General features: G+C 32.4%; 2 long non-coding RNA genes across 3 annotated transcripts; both read right to left on the bottom strand.

Annotated features, from left to right (window-relative positions):
- Positions 1 to 304: 304 nt before the first annotated feature.
- LOC127115652 (uncharacterized) lies at positions 305 to 2,697 on the bottom strand. Of its 2 annotated transcripts, none has more exons than XR_007800832.1 (8): positions 2,405 to 2,697; positions 2,200 to 2,305; positions 1,982 to 2,120; positions 1,730 to 1,886; positions 1,587 to 1,639; positions 1,020 to 1,180; positions 829 to 936; positions 305 to 722 (listed from the first exon to the last, which is right to left on the bottom strand). It is a non-coding gene; the product is annotated as an uncharacterized LOC127115652 (long non-coding RNA). The 2 variants fall into 2 exon arrangements; XR_007800833.1 differs by having other exon boundaries at positions 2,200 to 2,290.
- Positions 2,698 to 2,828: 131 nt separating this feature from the next.
- Positions 2,829 to 4,106, bottom strand: LOC127115650 (uncharacterized). The gene is made up of 3 exons (XR_007800831.1): positions 4,005 to 4,106; positions 3,179 to 3,333; positions 2,829 to 3,098 (listed from the first exon to the last, which is right to left on the bottom strand). It is a non-coding gene; the product is annotated as an uncharacterized LOC127115650 (long non-coding RNA).
- Between the last annotated feature and the right edge of the window lie 331 nt (positions 4,107 to 4,437).

The raw sequence follows: 4,437 nt of genomic DNA, 5'->3' as shown, positions 1-4,437 counted from the left end.
CCATGTTGCGACAGGTTTGAACAGGTCGAGTCATGAGTCGATTCAACTCTGGAAAAACCCTGTTTGAGTCGACTCATCCCCTGTTTGAGTCGACTCATCGCCTCGACTGAAGGTAAAATATTGCAGGTAAATTCAATACTGCATCCTTTTTGTTCAACATCGCATAGTATAGCTTGTAACAACCAGATGAAAATATTATACTTTTTGAAGGACTACAAAGTATATATGTATTTTTGTTCAACTTAACTTACCATAGCGTATTATCCCATGACAATATAATTTATAAACAACAGATTCCAAGTAGCAATAATTGAAAACTCATGCCAAGTTAAATAAAGATTTAGATTGTTACATTAGAAATGTCAATGTGAATAACATTAGGTTACAAATTAACCAACAACCATAGTCAAAGGTGGATGTGAATACATATCAAAAATGATTAATGAGGTAGAAACAAATATGGAGGTTGAACATGCTCCCAAATTAACAAAATAAATTTTTCTTAACAACATAAGTGAAGCTTGTTGTACAAAAAAAACGTCACAAAGTGTGATGGCTCATGTTTTCTTGCAATATTTGCCTCGCTTGGTTGCATATAGCTTTGGTGACAACATATGTGAAGTTCCTAGGTCCTCAAAACAATTTGCTTTGGTTAACCTCTTACATGGAGTGTTGCTTGAATTAACTTTGTCACTCGAGTTTTGGGAAACAGACATGGTAGGCTGCATTATGCCAAAACATTAATGTAAGTTGTTTGATATGTTTAGGCTATTATAGGAATTCATTATATCAAAGGTTAAATGTCATAGGAGTAGTAAACAAACTTACAATAGGTACCCGAGTAGGAGTGACAACTTCTTTGTCGGACAATGGTAGGTTAGAAGCTGTGTATATCCCTTTGATAATTTGAGGATTGTTGGGAACTTTTGAAGTTTGCTGCATTAATAAACATGGCAAGAGTAAGGTCATTATGCAACTATTTAAAGTTAGGAAATAAATGTATAAAAAGATGGAAAGACCTCAAGTTGAACCATTGCATCTGTGATCATTTGAATGATTTGTTTATCCTCGGTAAGCTTGACAACATATGGTTGCTTATAGTCCGGTTGGTACTTCACACGAAAACCAAAGTCTTTGCCCAACAGATTATCTAGGTGAGAAGGGTATATTTATGGATGATCTTCATTGGTCCGACCATATTATATGAAAGACAGAAATAGATTCAATTATAAACAAATCAGTGTCAATTATAAACCTATTGCATAGTGATATTAATAGTAATGATAATTGAATTAGCATCATCAGTGATAATTTCCATGTCATTAAGTCATATGTAATTGCAGAGTAATGATCATTATAGCAAAATCATGCTCTATCATTGAAGCAAATTCATGCTCATTGTAAAGACATGTCAGTATGTCATTGTAGAGTCATGCTCATTAAAAAGAATTGCCATTAAGTCATTGCATAATGATGCTCATTTAAGAAGAATCAGTTTCATAAGTTCTCATAAATCATAAGGTGTATATCAGAATCAGTTTTACCAACTAATGCAGCATGGGCTCATGATGTCGGAATGTACGTACCTTTTTCATAACGTCTCTTAAATCATGTGCAGACAAACCAACATAAGTAATACCTAATTACAAATGTATGTACAAAAACATTGTTAGATATGATGGTAAGTATAAAAAATGAATTATTTGTTAGATAAGTATGATCGACTTACTTTGTGATGGTACAACTTTATCTTCGCAACAACTACATACGAAAGGCACCCCAGGAGATTTATTAGTTCTCTTACAAGCTAAACACTGCTCATAGTACCAACTAAACCGACTTGACTTGAACCTCTTAGTTGTCCCAATTGTGTTGCAAAAAGTTGACTGTAAAGATGCTTGATTAGAATAGATATATATTACATATGCATTTGAAGAAAAATGAATGGAAGGCCAAAACAACAATAGATAATAGAAATTACATTTTGAAGAGAAATGATATCCACAATACTTTTGACATCATTGGTATATGAGAACGATTTGTCTTCAAATGCCCCCTAAGATGTAGAACTTTGGGATAGTTGCTGCGAAAGAATGTTGGAGCTAGCAATGTGTCCCAGCCTATAAAAAATGAAATTTGTTGTAGAGTGCAAGCAGTGATAGATAAATGATATAATAGTAGTTTGTTACACTAACATACTTAGCTTTGAAGGAAGTGACTTGTGGATGATCATAATCAATAAATAGTTTTGATCCATTCCAAGCATTAGAGATGTGGAGCTTTCTCGTAGCTGTAAAAAATGAATCTCCAATAAACAAAAATCATAAAGTTATATGCCAACATTTAGAAATTAGTGAGAAAGTAATAGGCAAGAAAGAAAGAGGCATGTCATATGAATTCATACTTGAACTTTGTTGGCCCATAGCATGAGTGATTATGATAGTTTTGGGGCCACCTGTGGAATTTTCTTTTGTGTATGCCATAAATTGGTTGACATATGTTTCCCACAGCGTAAGATCAAGTTCATTTCCACTTCAAAAAAACAGACAGTAATAGTTAATAATGTATGTATAGAAATAAGAAATATGTTAGACAAAAGTAGGTAATGATAAGATGACAACAACTCATCTGATAAAATAATGTTGACGCACGCCTTTCGTCCTCCCTCTGCAACTTGAGTTTTCATTACTTGATGGAGTATACCAATTACATCTGCATAAGGCATAAATGTATCGTAAATCTTATGAACATGAAAGTAGACTGAGGAATAGAATACATATCAAAGCCGTAAATGTATCGTAAATCTTATGAACATAAAGCGTAAATGTATCATATAACCGGTTCACTTGGAAATCCCCGTGCAAAAAATTAACAATGGGTTTGAAATCAAAGTTGTGCATTGGTATTTCCGACATATCTAACATGGTTATAGTAGTTCCGCCATGAAAAAATATCTTCAAGGGATTGTCACAGATTTTAAAAGCTAGATCATTCATAGTAGGGTCACCATTATAAACCATATATGTTTAGTGTTCTTGTAAGGTTTGGTTCCACATTTCAAAGTCTCGGTTCTGGGTGACGACATGGATTTTGTCCCCCTATAAATGAAGAAGAATACATAAGATGAATATTAAGTGGATAGAGATTTCAAGAACATAAGGCCAACAGGAATGGATACCTTTGAATGTTGGATAAGACATTCAACATGTTGTTGTCCATTCCGCTCCTTAACAATCCATAGATCAACCACACAAATGGCGATCTTCCAAACATTGTCACCTATGTTCAAATCACAAATCATAATAGGTGGTCTTTATATGGTGTGTTGTTGATCTGAAAAGTCACAGATGAAACTGTTAACGATCTTTGTCTCAAATGGCTAAAACATAACTATTCCACATGTTTAATAAGGAATACTCAACAAGCTCCAATTTTTATTGTACTATTAAATGGCTAAAACATAGCTAAAACGAATCAACTTCATAGAATAATGCAACATACTTCCTAAAACTGATATGTCATCAAATCAGAAAGTAGAGTTAATACGAACCGAAAGCAACAACAAAGGACTAACACGAACCAAAAGCAGAGGTAATAAAAAGGATTTCTGATAAAAACATTCAAAGAGACGTAGAGAATGAACTGAAAACAAAAACATGAAAACAGGAAATACATAAAGATTTCATTAACTTTAAAAAATAGAAACCATAAAGATTTCATTAACCAAACAACATAAACACTGCTTCTGAAAAAATATGAACATAAACCAAAAACAACTATATTCAAACAATCAACTTGAAATCGATTTAAAGTGTCTCAAATCGGAAATACAAGAAAAACAAAATATATATTTGGAATCATAGATCTGATGAATGTTATTCACAAACCAGGTATAAGACGGAACATTCATACATACGTGATTTAAGAAAATGTTTATTATGACATTTTTGTATGACTCAAGTATATTGTTGAATGTTCATCTAGAACCAGAAATAACCAGTTACCTTATGAAATGATGCGAGGAAGAATAATCAGTAGAGTGGATGAGTTTCTTGTAACAATAGTTATTCTTGAAAAGAGAGGAAGTGACAATACGAATAAAGTAGAAAAGAGAGGGAATGTTGATACCTCAAACATAAGGGAATATTGGACCAATAGGAAAGTTGGAAAAAATAGACCAATAAAAAATTGAAAAGTGGCATCATGAATAGTTGTGGTTGAACTAAAATAAATGAATATGGGTTACTATTTACTCCTTTTATGAGGGATACTTAAAGTTGTTTAGATATATTAAGGTGTTTGGATACATATTTTAATAATATGTAGATAATTGATTAATTTTTTATTTATTTTATATTTTTAAAAATGCATTTTCTCTCTCAAAAAGTTGATAAATATGTATAAGTTGTTTCGACTTTCTACGGCAAATTTACTTTT

Source organism: Lathyrus oleraceus, chromosome 1 (assembly GCF_024323335.1).
Source record: "Lathyrus oleraceus cultivar Zhongwan6 chromosome 1, CAAS_Psat_ZW6_1.0, whole genome shotgun sequence".
Classification (NCBI taxonomy): domain Eukaryota; kingdom Viridiplantae; phylum Streptophyta; class Magnoliopsida; order Fabales; family Fabaceae; genus Lathyrus; species Lathyrus oleraceus.
Note: the sequence above shows the minus strand (reverse complement) of the source record. Positions and strands in the feature narration are given on the sequence as shown.